The sequence below is a fragment of the Cloeon dipterum genome, chromosome 2 (assembly GCF_949628265.1).
Source record: "Cloeon dipterum chromosome 2, ieCloDipt1.1, whole genome shotgun sequence".
Taxonomy (NCBI): domain Eukaryota; kingdom Metazoa; phylum Arthropoda; class Insecta; order Ephemeroptera; family Baetidae; genus Cloeon; species Cloeon dipterum.
In genome coordinates, this window is record NC_088787.1 from 4,777,138 (window position 1) to 4,793,235 (window position 16,098).

At 38.6% G+C, this 16,098-nt stretch overlaps 1 long non-coding RNA gene across 1 annotated transcript; it reads left to right on the forward strand.

Annotated features, from left to right (window-relative positions):
• The first annotated feature begins 246 nt into the window (after positions 1-246).
• LOC135937641 (uncharacterized) lies at positions 247-3,314 on the forward strand. Its single transcript, XR_010574502.1, has 4 exons — positions 247-1,619; positions 1,760-1,909; positions 1,978-2,043; positions 2,109-3,314. It is a non-coding gene; the product is annotated as an uncharacterized LOC135937641 (long non-coding RNA).
• Positions 3,315-16,098: the final 12,784 nt, after the last annotated feature.

Consider the following 16,098-nt stretch of genomic DNA (forward strand, 5'->3'; position numbering starts at 1 on the left):
AAATAAATATATCGTCTCCCTAGAGGTCTGAGCGAGCCGCGCGCCAAGCCGATCCGCGCCACTTTTTGAGCCATCCGCCAGTTTTTGCGAGCCGCGCCAGTGATTACCGTTGCAAAAATTAATTTGGAGATGCAATTAACTTAAAATATCGAAAAAATGTCATTTTTTTAATTTTTGTATTGAAATTTATTGATCTAATATTAAAACCACTATAAAATTTTCACCAAGCTTTTTGCAGTGCCCCAGTGGCCATCCACGTTGCCACCACGAAACCTCGTCCGTGGATTTTACGTGGATGAGTTCCACGAACCTATTTTGCCATTTTTTCTAGTGCACTCATTTGGAAATACTTTCCCTTTCGATATTTGACCATTTTTGAGCAGATTTAGTTTGAATTTTTCGGTTTTTAGGGTAAAATTAACGTCCGTGGAACTCACGTGGATGATCCCCAATTTCCCAAATTGAGTTTTTGAAGCTCTTTTTGTGCCTAAATTATCGGTAAATGAATTAAATACTCCTCTAAAGCTGTTTCATTTAATTTTTTTTTAATTTTTTGTAAATTTTACTTCGTGGAAGGGTCTCCGTGGATGCTCCGTGGATGTTCCGCGGACGATCCACGGAACTCCGTGGATGCTCCGTGGAACTTACGTGGATGATCCCCAATTTCCCCAACTCGTGTTTTTCATTACTCTTTTGTGTCTAAATTATCAGTAAATGAATTTTAAGTGCTCATCCAAAACTAGTTCAGTTTTTTTTTAAATTTTGTAAAATTTCCCATCGTGGAAATTTTTTCGTGGATGCTCCGTGGAACTCACGTGGATGATCCCCAATTTTCTAAATCGTGTTTTTAAAACACTTTTTGTATCTAAAAATTATCGGTAAATGAATTAAGTGCTCCTCCAAAGCTAGTTTATTTAATTTTTTTTATTATTTTTTAAAATTTTACTTCGTGGAAAAGTCTTCGTGGATGCTTCGTGGATGCTCCGCGAATGATCCACGGAACTCTCTTAACGCAAAAATGAAAAATAGCATGTATTTGAAGCAAATTGTTCAGTTCATGAGCTGCCCCTTTTCGCTTTTTTAAATTCATTAGTCATGTCATTCTTGTTTAAATTTCTAAATTTTGGAAATTGGTTAAGTGTCCGTGGAGTTTTCGTGGATGAATACCCGGACACTTGAAAAATTTTTGGTTCGTTGGTATTTCCTATAGGTACGTTAAATTGTTAGTATTATTTAATAAACCATCATCAAAGTTAATTGCTAGCTCAGAAAACTCAATATTTCCAAATATATTCCGAAATCTACACTCGCCACCTCGCCAGAATAGCCGCAGACGTGTTTCAAACTTTTGAAAAGCGCGCGCACTCTTACTGGCCGCAGCAAGCCAATGAGCGCTGCCGCTTGCCTGTTGCTGTTTGTTGACAGACGACCGCGAGCGCGCGGACGCGCGAGCCGAGCGCAACAGAAAAAGCCGTTGGACGACGCCGCCGCGTAATTAATGTCAGTTTTCGGCCGCAATTTCGCCACTAAGGCGACCAGCATCAATGTCCTTAAGTCGGTGATTGCTGTGAAATCTGAATCCTGTTCAACCCTCCCAGCAAAGATGCCGCAAATCAAAGGTAAGGACTTAAAATAATTTGTTTGTTACATCATGTTCTCGCCTCTGTTTGAAAGTTCAACTACATAAATATAGTTAGTTCAGTTTGTTTAAAGCCAATTTGTTCCGTTGTAATTAATTAATTGGCCGTGTTTTTTGCAGACCTGTGCCAGCGGCTGACTTTTAGTGAGACAACAAAGCAATTCGAGCAAGCTGTGTCCTGAAACTTTGCGATCCCCACGCACTATGTATGTAATTATTGAAAGGATGTCTGGTTTGCAGCTTGGGTGCAAGATCAAAACAAGCTAACAGGTACACCGACACCAAAATTATCATTTTACATATATTTATAATCATCCTCTCTATGTCTGTGTCTGTAGGCTTGTATACTCTGGCTGTGGCAGATCAGGCCGAGGATGTCAAGGAACTTAAGCTGCATTTTCCAGGTAAGCAGTTACATTTTTTGCGCAATAATGAACATGAATACTAACAATTTTAATTTATTTTTCAGTCTTAAGTCTGTTGGTGCTATTTATGACTCGGATGGAATCGACGTGACTCCGGAGCTCAAGACGAATAGCTATATAATTATGTGACAGGACTTGGAATGGAATTGCTGGACCACAACTCCGACGAAGATTGAGTGGTATTTTTGTTTTTTAGTGAGGCAATTTTCTAGCTCAATTGTTGTACTTCATGTTTAGAACATTCATTTTAAGGCTAATATCTATTGCATACACATACCTGTGTTCACTGTAATGTTGGTATTAAAATTAAATTAAATTCCAAACATTATTTTAGTGAATACAGGTATGTGTGCAATAAATTTATGTTTAAGCTGGCATTAATTCATTTAATTTTCTTGCCAGAAACGTTTTGGCAGCTGAAAATTTTAAATTAAATATTTTTGATAGCCATTATAGGTTTTAAATTCACCATTTGTGTAAGCCTTTAGTGCTCGAAGTCGGCGTAGCCGTATACTTCCAATTTAAATTCCTATTGACTGAGGTCAAGGATTTAATCCTGCTGATGTATTTTCTGGGGTTTAAATGATTTATTTTGATTCTGAGAACCAAAATCAGTTCAGCCAATCTCCGAAGAAACATGGAAATAATATTTTTATTAAATCTGACGTTTCGAAGGTGATTGGCTAGACTGACTTTTGCGTTTAGTACATCAAATCAAATCAATTAACAAGCAGAGCACCATTTTTCGGGAGCAGTATTACACTAAGGGGTTTTCAAAGCTTGTGAATGTTAAAATTTTTCAGCTTTCTTAATTAATTGTCTTCTCTTGTTTCTCATAACCTTATGGACACTACTGTAAATTGATAAAATTCTTTGTATTGATCTATTGTTACTGTGCATGTGTCATCTTTTTGTAATCAAAATTGTATAAGAAATAAATAAAAATTTTAAAATTCCAATGAATGAATTTCATTTGCGATATTATTACCCAGAAAAATGAAACACGATCCACGGAAAATCCCCAGCGATTCCACGTAGCTGTTCCACGGGGAATCTTCATAGATTATCCCCGTGGAATCTTCATAGATCATCCCCGTGGAATCTTCATAGATCATCCACGTGGATACCACGTATTTCGGGCGGACAATTTCTACGGGGAATCCACGTGGACCATCCACGTGGTTTCCACGTGGGATCCGTGGATCATCCACGTAGGATCCCCGTGGAGTCCACGTGGAATGGCCACTGGGGTGGCTAGGATTATTAGTATCAATTTTAAAAGAAAATTATTTTTTATTTGACATAACCCCTGTCCTGTCCTTTACCGCTAAAAACCAGAAATAAAGGACCGGATTCCGCTTTGCTTTCTTAAGATACGCTCTTGCATGTTACTGACAGGATTTACAAAAAAGTCAATTAATTCGTGGAACCAAATTAACCTCTTAAAAATATTTTTGGGATAGATAGATAAAATTAAATTCAGAAACAAGACTTTTGTGAGGGACTCGAGCCACGCCGCGAGTCGGGGTGAAATTTTTTAGTCGCAGCCACCGAGCCAGTCGTTCAGCCATCCATCCAAGCGCCACCTAAATAAAAAGAAACAGCTGGCATTCAGGTCTCCCAGCTAACACAAAAAAATAGAGAATTCTCTGCTCTGCCGCGATCGCTTGCTCTTTTATTATCCTATTTTTCTGCGCCTCAGTTTTGCATTCCAGAGAATTATTTGTGATTTCCCAGCGCGTGCAGCGCAACAACAATAACCTTTTTGCACAATGCCAGAGACCCTCAGCTGAGCCGCCTCACCAGCAGCGATCAGAGGGTGACTCGATTTCTCTTTTCGATTTTTGTTTTAACTCTTAATCTTTTTAATGCTTAACAAAACTCATATTTTATAGAAGATTTAACTGAATTAAATAAAATAACATTTGGTGGCCAGAAATGGTGAAATCCTTGCTCTTTTTTCTCTGTGCTTCTAACACTATTAACTATAACTCTCCCACGCTTATTCTCTCCCTTTTTTCTGGCATTAAAACATATTTATCGTGACCTCGCAATGCGTGCAGCGAAACAACAATGCGACCGACCAATCAGCAGCTCGATTTCTTTAAACTTATTGTTAAGTCGCTTAGCCAGTTGAATCCAGCGAGTATTTACGCCAAGGTAATTGTAAACTATACAATGCTCTAAAAAATTCGTTCGAAATAGATTAATTACGTGTGGAAGAGTTTATGAAATAAAATGAAAAACATTTCTCAGAATTGAGTCTGAGAAACCGCAGTGGATTCGTCCTTAAATCTCAAAAACACGTGGAAAGAGTTCGAATAAATATGTCATTTCACTTTATTAACATTGAAAATACTGAAAATAGAAGGGAGTACCGGCATCAGGGCTAATACGCACGGAGTTGGCAACCCTAGATCAAACTTTTGCTTACTTGCAACTAAATAAAACAGCGTTTGCCCCTATTTCTCCTTATTCAAACGTTTACCTATTATTCCATTCCAGTTCCTTTTTACTGGAATATTTTCGGACACGATCCTTTTGCAGTGAAATTTAACAGCACGCAGCTTGATTCATTCGCATTTCTTTAGGGAATTTAATTTTTCCTTAAAGCTGGTGGAAAGGATGGATATAATCAATATTTAATTTGCTTCATTTACCCTCCCTTTTTCCTTAGCAAAAATATTTCTTTTGATTTAAAATTTAGCAAAATATTTTCAAAATTTCTACTTGTAATGCTAACAGAATCCGTTTTATACTATTTTGAATTGCATAAATAGGAAAACGGTGATTTCATTAATATTCTCATTAATTTTAGTAAAATAATTTTATTTTAATGTGTAGAATTAAGCTGTACAGTATTTTGTAAAACAATTGTTACACAGAAATAACTGAATCAATAGCATTCTTCAACTCATTGAAACATTTTGCGTAACAGGAAGAGGATTCAAGGTCAAGGACTCTCGAAGTTTCAACCATCTCAAATTTCTTGAGATTCCGCAGGATTTCGCGTCTTTCGATCCGAGCAATGACGCTGGCGTTGTCGCTGAAGTCAATATTGGGATGGTCAAGGTCAATTTTGACGTCTTCGAGGAGCGGCGCTGACAAAATGCTCGAAAAAGCGGCTTTGCCAAATGATTCTCTGCAATGAGTCAAAATTATAATATGAGGTAAAAGAACGAAAAATTTGTCAATGAATTGATATTTGAACATGGGTCCTGCCTTCCTTTTCTTGCTATTTTTCATTGTTTAGATTAAATTATACATACTGCAAATTAAAAACAAAAGCAAAAAGAAACTTTTTAAAATCAAAGTGGAAAATGAAAAATCTAACAAAACAAATTCCAGGGCTACAAATTAAAGGTAGCTGACAAATTCAAAAAATCATGTATCTTCGTGTATCAATGAATAAACTGATTAATGATAAATAATTGCAATACAAAATGAATTTCTTACGGGATTTCCTCAGAGAGCCATACGAATCGTTTCAATTGGAGCATCTTATCGACAGGGGCATTATTCCCAACCAAAGTGCAACAATCTAATTGCAAGGACTGAAGATTAGGGCAGAGACTGAAGATTTCGCCAAAGGTCATCTTCTCCTGATTGTTAACATCGCTTAGAATCAACTCCTGAAGTCTCTCTCCGTTTCTTTTCATGAAACACCTTAAGACGTGCGCCGATTCACCGCCGCAATCAATCGTTGCGTATTTGATTTGTGGAAGGAGCGGAAACTCATCCATTTCTTCAATATCCTCCACGAAATAGAAATCAAACTGAAACATTAAATTGATAAATAATTTATAAATAAGTGTTTACTTAAATTTAGTCATGTCACTAAAAAGGAATCCATTTCTTACTTCTACTTCCGTAAGCTTTTCAGCAAACAAATGAACCAAACTAAAATCCGAAGTTTTATTTGACAGTAGATACAATTTGGTGTATTGCTTGTTATCTGCGAATCTCAGGTCCCATGTTGGCATCGTAGTGTTCAAATCCAAACTTAGCCTCCCATATTTCAAATCATACGCATGGATGGAGACGTATACGAAGTCATTCCTGAAGGTGACACTAGGAGATTCCACGTCAATTCTGACATCATATGCTTCAAGTCTTTTCAGTTTTTCGCATCGACGAGAAATGTCCAAAATTCGTGACAAAGGGACACGAACGCCACTTATCTCAAGGTTTTCCAATTTTTTGAGCTGAATAATCGAATCCAGTTCACGTTCTTCAAGGGAATATTCTTCATTGCGGGTTGGATTATAGATTTTTAACTCCCTCAGGTTAGGAGTGTTCGCCCCCAAACACCTGATGAACTGAAATCGTAAATGAAATTTATATATTTTGTAATTAAGTATTTAATTCATGCATTTACCTCTTGAAAGCGAGAGTTGGACAAAGTAGAGGAACGGCAGTACATGCCCGTCATTGTATTGGTGTCAAGTTTTGTGTACAATTTCGAGTTGATCAGGAAAGGCAGCATTGCCCATACTTTGTCTTCGTGATCATCTTGGCCGTCGCATTTTGAATAATGATTTTTTGCCATATCTAACATTTCTTTCAACATCTTTTGTCGAAAAGGTACTGAAAATTAATCAATTTATCAATTAATTTTACTTTTGTGATACAGTTTAACATCATGTTAATTTTTTTACTCCTTTTCAGTGTATTCCGTGGGATTTAAATTGAATATAGCCAACCGCTGACAATGAGCGGATAACATGGGACCCGAGTGGCTGCAGAGTAGCGTATTGGGTCCAATGTGGCCATCATTTCGCCTCCACGCACAGAGATCATTTAATTGAAACGCCAGAAATAACTCTATTTGCCATCATCACCGACATTAGTTTAACAGTATTAGATGCTTGACTTTGCTGAATAAACTACCAGCACTTTGACCATCTTTTGATTGACGTAAAAGTTCGAGTCAACGGGCTACTTGAAATAGTTCTTCAATGAAAATATTTAAATAGTATTAATGGCCAACTGACATTATGCTCCAAAATTTTTTGTGAGATTTTAAAAGCAAGTTAAATTTTGAAATTTGTTTAGTCCATAACTTTTCGATAGTAATGGTTTGCTTACCAATAATGGTCTTAGCAAGGTCCTTGTCATATTTGTCGATGTTGTCACACAGAGTTTTGGTGGCCAGGTCCAATAGCGTGGGAGGCTCCTGTAAGAAAAAGATAATTGAGATTTTTAAGCAAGAACTGCTTCGTGTAAGAGGAAAATAACATATTGATTTGTGGCGCAGAATTATTTCTCATGGCAACGAGATTAAAAGGCAGAAAAAATTGTTATACGATATTTTAATCCAATATTCTGTTTTTATTTTTAACTGGACTGACCTGCAAAAAAATTAGAAATAAGTAATAAAATTGATAAAAAAATAAAAGTAAATAAATAAACAAGCGGGCGATGTCCGTCAAGACAGGTGCGCAGATCGAGTTGAAGCTAATCGCCCTTGTCGTTTCTCGTGAATCGTGTTGAAAATACCGAAAAATCGCGAGCGGCTGCGTCGGAAAGATCGGCGGCGTTTGAAAAATCGCGAAAAATGGCCCCGGAACCGATTTCAGGGAAGGATAGCCTGAAAAAGGTCGTCAGGGTAGGTCAGGTGGTTGGGCTCGTCGAGACGATTTTTTGAGATAGCGAGTGTGGAAAAGCAACAATCCGTTGAAAATTAAGAAAATTAAAACCGTGCTGCACCGAGTCATCAAAATCGCAAACAGTTTCAAAGAAAAACCACCGGAAGGTGGCTAAAAAGAAGCGACGGCTGCGCAATATCCGCCAAAACCGGCAAATGGGTGGTTTCAGGTCGAGCGACCTGAAGAAGGTCGATCACAGGCGAGGGTGTCAAATTTTCTGCGAGAACTCGAAAACGTTGAAAAACCAAAAAGCAGGCACCTGGGCCGATCTTAGAGTTGGCTACCCTGAAAAAGGTCGTCAGGGAGGTCAGGTGGATGGACGATTGTTTTGAGGCCTCGTGAGTTGAAATGCAAGAATATGTTTCTTAATATTTACGACAAATCTGTCCCTTTAAGTCAAAATTCTGCGTCTCGGTAAAATTTTGATTACTTATCAACTTCTACTTAAAAAAAAAATAAATTCGATTAATAGTCAATTAAAAATTGGCTCATTGTTGGACAATCCCTATCATCAAGGGGCATAGATTGGTACCAAAATCAGCGCCATCCGGTGAATAGGGCTCCGCCTGGGCTCCGAATACCATTCTTGACAAATGTCACATTTCACGTTTTCCGACTTTTAAAATTTAATTTTAAATACACTGGTTTTACCAAGAGACTGAAAATATAAACACTCATCATGGTAATTTACAAAAATTTCTGACTTTTTTGGCACGAAAGTAATTACTTTTTCGGGTTAAATTCGGGGAAAAATGCGGATAAAACCAAAACTAGTGTTTTCTAGAGAGGGGATCAGGGACAGGGATTGCGGGACAATTTTTTTCGCGGCAGGGACAATCTGCAGCGGGACGAGGGAAAATCTGAATCTCAGATCTACACGTCAGGGCAATTTAAACATTCATTGGGCTAATTTAAATAAATCCTCTTTACCGCAATTGTTTCGTAAAAACTAATCGTAATCTTTCAATTTAAAGCATTTGGCGCCTTCCTGCTAGTCACCGGAAGCATTATTTGAATTCAGTCTGCGGCCGAAAATATGTCCCTTCAACAGCCGCTGCTTTTTTGTGCCGCAGGCGGCTCTTCGCGGGAGAGACAGGCGATTGAGTGACGCGGGCGCGAGCAGCGCTGCTCTGCTTAATCGGTGGAAGGCGAGCGGGAAGCGGACAAACTTCACACGCCGCTCGCTCCCTGCTATCAAACCAGACATTTTTGTTTCGGGACAGGGACAATCTGCAGCGGGACGAGGGACAGTTTTATCGGCAGCAATGGCAGAATTAAAATTTCGAGGAGGAAAGGAAGCAGTCAGGCTTCGCCAATTTTGCAATACGCAAAAATGCACCACTCGTTTTTGTGCAAAAAAAAAAAAACAGCTGGGAAAACCTCTCGTTTTGGTTTTATTCACATTATTACGAATTTAACCCTCATAATTATTCACGATGTGATTTTTTAGCAGAAAGATATTCAGGAAAGGAACTTAAATGTGAGTTCTGAAACAATGCTGTTACCATTTTTGTTGCTTGTGCAGCGGAAGAGAGAACAGAAACACACGAAGCGAGCGCGGCGAGGGCGAACACAACGACTGCGAGTCTCCTCGCTTTTGGAGGAGAATCCAGGGCCTTTTTTCCGTGCGCGCATGGCGAGTGCGACTAACTTTGTTGCCAGTTAGTCAATCGGGCGGTTGCGTCAAACGCTTTCCTAATAAATTGAGGTGAAATCTTCCCTCCTTTTTCTCTGCACTTGCATTCCAGAGTATTTTTTGTTGATTTCACAAGAGAAACAACAAAGAGCCTTCCCACAATGTGCCTGACCCTCCGCAGAGCCGCGTCTCCGCAGCGGCGCGGAATAAAAGGAGCAGGCTCGAATTATCTCCCCATATAATAGATATTGTCACAGGAGAATTCTTATTGGCGATCGGTCTTTTGTGCCGAGGGCAGCGTTGTTTACTCGTCACAGCGCACCTGCGACAATATATTTTGTTGCCTGCGCCAAAGAGCGAGATTTCCGCCCTTTTTTCCTGGCTGCTTTTAAGAAGCCGTTTTTGAGGCACATTTGCGGTCGGTTTTGAGAAGAAACGGGCAGATTTTTAAATAAACGTTGCCGCGGCGCACGGCGAATAGCAATAAATTGTATTGAAGCGTAAAATATGAAACCACTGGAGTGGCCGCCCCCAGTTAATGGCAACCACACTTAGTCGGCAAAGTACTAAAAGCGGCGTCGGAAAATCGCAAAAATTGGTCCCGGGATCGATCTCAGGGTGGGGTACCCTGAATAAGGCTGGCAGGGTTGGTCAGCATTAAGAAGAAAACGCCCTATCCGAAGAGAGAGGTCAAATTTTAAAAATAAAAATACCATTTTTGTCCTCCATGAGTTTGGTGGAGCCGAAAAATAAAAAAAAAATATTATTAATTTAGTTTTTAGAGCGGGAATATCCTCTAAATTGGCGGGCGAGTGCGATAACAACAAAAAGCTCTACTCGTGGAAATTTTCATTTCAAATCAGCAACAGAAAATCCAAATTAGAAACAATTCTGAATATTTGAGAGGAATAAACCGTGCATTTAGCGACAGGAATTAGGGAGCAAAGGAAAAGGAACGAGATTTACCATTTTCGGTGGTTTCAGGAAGAGCAGGAGAGAAAAAAGCCAGACGTGTAGCACAGGAGACGATCGGACGAGAGAGTGAGCGCTGCTGCTCGCTTGCCTGTTTCTCAAGCAGCTGCTCTGCCAGTGCGCACGACGAGCGTTATGGTTGCCAGATTCCTTTTGGTTCAAACGCGAGCTTTTTCCTTCGAATGAAAAAAGGTCAAAATATTTTGGGAAAGGTATAAGATAAAAAATAATTATACATCCTTGATCTTTTCAAAATACTGAAAATAGAACAGAATAATGACATTTCTGTAAGAGGCCGGGGATTGACAACCCTGGATCGAACTTCAGCAACGAAATAAATATATCGTCTTCCTAGAGGTCTGAGCGAGCCGCGCCAAGCCGATCCGCGCCACTTTTTTCGGTCAAATTTTGAGCCAGCCGCCAGTTTTTGCGAGCCGCGCCAGCGATTACCATTGCAAAATTAATTTCATTTTTTACAATTTTTCTATTGGAAATTCTTGAAAACTAATATTAAAACCACTATAAAAATTTCAGCAAGCTTTTTGCTGTGGCGAGGATTATTAGCATCATTTTTAAAAGATGATTATTTTTTATTTGACATAATCCCTGTCATGTCGTTTACCGCTAAAAACCAGAAATAAAGGACCAAATTCCGCTTTGCTTTCTTAAGATACGCTCTTGCATGTTACTGACAGGATTTACAAAAAAGTCAATTAATTCGTGGAACCAAATTAACCTCTTAAAAATATTTTTGGGATAGATAGATAAAATTAAATTCAGAAACAAGACTTTTGTGAGGGACTCGAGCCACGCCGCGAGTCGGGGCGAAATTTTTTAGAGCCGCAGCCACCGAGCCAGTCGTTCAGCCATTCAGCCAACCGCCACCTAAATAAATAGAAACAGCTGGCGTTCAGGTCTCCCAGCTAACTACTTAAAAAAATAGAGAATTCTCTGCTCTGCCGCGATCGCCTGCTCTTTTATCATCCTATTTTTCTGCGCCTCAGTTGCATTCCAGAGAATTATTTCTACTTTCCCAACGCGTGCAGCGCAACAACAATAACCTTTTTTTACACAATGCGAGAGACCCTCAGCAGAGCCGCCTCACCAGCAGCGCACAGAGGGTGACTCGATTTCTCTTTCCGATTTTTATTTTTACTCTTAATCTTTTTAATGCTTAACAAAACTCATATTTTATAGAAGATTTAACTGAATTAAATAAAATAACATTTGGTGGCCAGAAATGGTGAAATCCTTGCTCTTTTTTCTCTGTGGTTCTAACACTATTAACTATAACTCTCCCACGCTTATTCTCTCCCTTTTTTCTGGCATTAAAACATATTTATCGTGACCTCGCAATGCGTGCAGCGAAACAACAATGCGACCGACCAATCAGCAGCTCGATTTCTTTAAACTTATTGTTAAGTCGCTTTTTGCCAGTTGAATCCAGCGAGTATTTATGCCAAGGTAATTGTAAATTGTACAATACTCTAAAAAAAATCGTTTGAAATAGATTAATTACGCGTGGAAGAGTTCATGAAATAAAATGAAAAACATTTATCAGAATTGAGTCTGAAACCGCGGTGGATTCGCCCTTTTTTTTCGCCCAAAATTTCTACTTGTAATGCTATTAACTGAATCCGTTTTATACTATTTTGAATTGCATAAATAGGAAAACGGTAATTTCATTAATATTCTCATTAATTTTAGTAAAATAATTTTATTTTAATGTGTAGAATTAAGCTGTACAGTATTTTGTAAAACAATTGTTACGCAGAAATAACTGAATCAATTGCGTTCTTCAACTCATTGAAACATTTTGCGTAACAGGAAGAGGATTCAAGGTCAAGGACCCTCGCAGTTTCAACCATCTCAAATTTCTTGAGATTCCGCAGGATTTCGCGTCTTTCGATCCGAGCAATGACGCTGGCGTTGTCGCTGAAGTCGATGTTTTGTAGGTCAATGCGGATGTCTTCGAGGAGCGGCGCTGACAAAATGCTCGAAAAACCGACGCCAGGATAAATCCTGCAATGATATATTAAATTATAATCAGGCTTAACGACGAAACATTTTGTCAAATCGTTGAATTTTTATTGTGGAACATTCTTTTTGCCCCGTTTTAATAATGTTCAAATTACATTTTTACATATAAAATTAAAAAATATTTAACATCTAATAAATTTCCATGGTTGAAAATTGGAATTGGCTGAAAATTGCAAAAAGAATTGTTGGTTGTCACTTGTATTTTGAATAAAAACCTCGATAAAAGAAAAAAGATACATGACTACCGAAAGAACGATTAAAGTAAAGATGTAGCCATTATAACAAAAATTCGATAAAAAATTGATAATATCGTAATGATATCAAAATCAATTTTTATTTGACCATGGGGCGGATTACGGCACTAATTTTTGGCGTCACCTTGAAAGAAAATGGCAACGCTGGGCACAAGTATAGCATTTTGTACATTGTTTCAAGGTCGAGCTAAAAAACAGTGATTGAATCCGCCCCCATTTCTAGATTAAAAATTTTAAAATATTTTCTCACCATGTAAAATTATTCCATTTAAATCGTTTCAGTTTGCGCATCGCATCAACAGGTGCATCATTTCCAGACAAAATGCAATACGTCAATTCCAACGACTCAAGATTGGGGCAGAGTCTGAAGATTTCGCCAAAGGTCAATTCATCCATGCTGTCAATACACTTCAGAGTCAACTCCTGAAGTCTCTCTCCGTTTCTTTTCATGAAACACCTTAGAGCGTGCGCCGATTGATATCCGCAATCAAAATTTGCATAATTTAATTCCGGAAAGTGCGGAAACTCGTCCATTTTTTCAATATCCTCCATGTTACCAGAGTCAAACTAAAACATTAAAAATATAATTATTAACTTATGACGCGTATATTCCATAGTTTTGATTGTGTAAAAATGGATTAACTTCTTACTGATATTTGCGTCAGGTGTTCAGCAAAGAATTCAACCATTCTTAATTCCGCGAGTGATTGTGGCTCTAGATTATTCATATAGAAGTATTTATTTTGGTTTGTTGCTAGCAGCTCAGTTTCCATTCTCAACCGAAACAGGTTAAAATCCTGAAAACTAATGCAGACGGCTACAAAGTCATCCCTGAAGGCGACTTTACTTGGCAGTTCCACATCGAGTGTGACATAATTCGCACTGATGTAGTCCAATTTTTTGCATTGACGAGTGATATCCACAATTCCTGACCAGGGAACAGTGACGTTTTCGAATTCAAGGTAGGTTAAATTCTTGAGCTGAGCAATCGAAGCCATTTCTCGTTCTTCGAGCGAATGATCATAATTAATTGAACGACTAAAGATTACTACACCCGTTAGGTTCGGAGTGTTCGACCCCAAACACCTGATGAACTGAAACATTTATAGTAAATTAATACAATGAAATTAAGTATTTTAAATTAATTTACCTCTTGTAAGCGGAAGTTGGACAATTCATACTCGCAGAACATGGGCACCAGATCCATGGTGTTAAGTTTTGTGTAGAATTTCGAGTTGAACAAGCAAGGCAGAATTGCCCATACTTTGTCGATGTAATTTTTTTCAACTTTGTCACTTTTGCAGTTAAAATAGTAGGACATTGCCATATTCAAGATTTTGTGAAGCATCTTCCGTCGCACAGGCCCTAAAAATTAATATACGTCGTTTAATTTGAAATTTGCTGCTAAGATTAATTAATTTTGATCATTAAGGTATAGTTCTTAAATAAAAATTTTGAGTATAAATGTCCGTCTGGATAAAACTCCAATATCATTTCAGGCAACTTTCAAGCTTCTTAAGTTTTTTATTTTGTTTGATTTAATCTTTTAATATGACTCACCAATATTGTTTTTGACAAATTCCTTGTCATATTTATCGATGTTTTCAAAAACAGTCTCGATGGCCAGGTCCAAAAGGCTGGGTGGCACCTGTAAGAATAAAAGATGTTTAGTTTATTTGGAAAGCTCTGCGTAAGACAAAAAATTGTCGTCGAGTCTAGTGGGCGAGTGTTGGTGGTGCTCCGAGATAGTTAAATTTTGTCGGAGCGCCGCTGGGAGCGGTCGGAGTTTCTGAAAAGGCATGAAAAACCGGCTCGGGAGCGGAGGTCAGGTCGGGTACCCTGAAAAAGGTCGTCAGGGTATTACCCATGTGAGCCGAGACGAATAGCTATCCGATGAGGGGTCGTGGTCGCGGATAGCACGAGCGGTCGAAATTTGCGGAAAATAAAACCATTCTCGGCTGCGGAGCCACCGCGCCGGCCAATTCAAAAACCGGAAAAATCGAATTTTAATTTTTCTATTTGCTCGAAAAATCTGAAAATCGTTTCGGAGACCCGTGTTGGCCATCAGCGTTGGGTGCAGCAAATGGTTTTCCATTTGGGGTCCGTGTTTCGAAAAAATTGTCCCATGTCATACTTACGGGGAAAGTTCAAAAATCACGTTTTTTAATGTTCAAAGTGAACCCGTTTTTCGAATTTTGATGGGATCGGGCCGTACTTGGTCTCAAACAGTTGCCAGATAAAGTGTAATCTATTGGCGGGCTCAAACACTGGCAAAAGGCAAAATATTTCTTCCCTCTGCGATGCTCACTCTTTATTTATTAATAATTCTCTCCTATCCTCCCGCTCTCGTTTACCTTCTTGCATTAAGTACTACAAATTATTTGCCCGGACGGGTTCAATATTTTTAGCAGTAATTCTAGTAAAAAGGACTCAAGTGCCAGTTTAAAACTATTCTTACCATTTTTGCTGCTTGTGCCGAGGGAGCGAGAACAACAGCACGTAGCGAGCGAGCGAGGAAATAAACACGACTGCGAGGCAGCCTCAATCTTTTCTGTGCGCATTATGAGTGAGAAGGTTGGTTGGTTTGTTAACATTACAGCTGGCTCAACCTCTGTCGCAATAAATTGTGAAATCTTCCCTTCTTTATCTCTGCCTGCACGACCATTAAAATACCTTTTACGTAGTTTTAACAATCGTTTCATCATTTCTTAAAGCAACGATTTAAAATTTAACACCGAACAGAATTTTGTAACAGCAGGCGCCAAACAAGGGCGCGCGACAGGCTGAAACAATATACCTGTGTTCAAAAATATTTTAACTTAAGGCTAAATCAGATGGTTTTCTATTTAAAAATAATTATTTTTCCAGACGTCGGTATAACGTTTTTCCTGCCGCATTTGCTGCTTTCATTTCGGCTAGTGGCATCTTTTGTTCTGTTTCCTTTGCTTGGGCGGCGCGGGCAAACGCGTCAATCACAAAATATTCCGGCGGGTACAGCGGCGCAGCGACGAAGAAAATCAGGTTAGGGCGTGCAGTGCAAGGTCAGTTTCGAGGGAAATAAAGGGTCGTTGTCCGTTGAATGAACAACGAGGGCGAGAATAAAGTGCAGAGAGGAGGGAAAAGAGGCAGGTGAATGGAGTGAGCCAGAAATCGGGTAAGAGGATTATAGCGCGCGCGGGTTCAGTAAAATAATAAATTTCGAAAAATAGTAATGGTCTTAACTCATTGAAAATTAAAACACGCAATTTTTATGATTTTTCAAACAAATAAATTAGATTTTAATCATGATGCCGGTAAAATAATAATTTTAATCAAGTACACACACTGCTTATTTCCGACTAAAACATTTTTTTTTCAAATTTCCACTGAAAATAAAATTTTGCTTATGGTTTTATTAGATTGACTCGCATCAAAAGAATAAAATCTGCTCGTGAAAATAATAATTAGTTCACTAATAAAAATCAATTCTGAAAATCACGTTGAT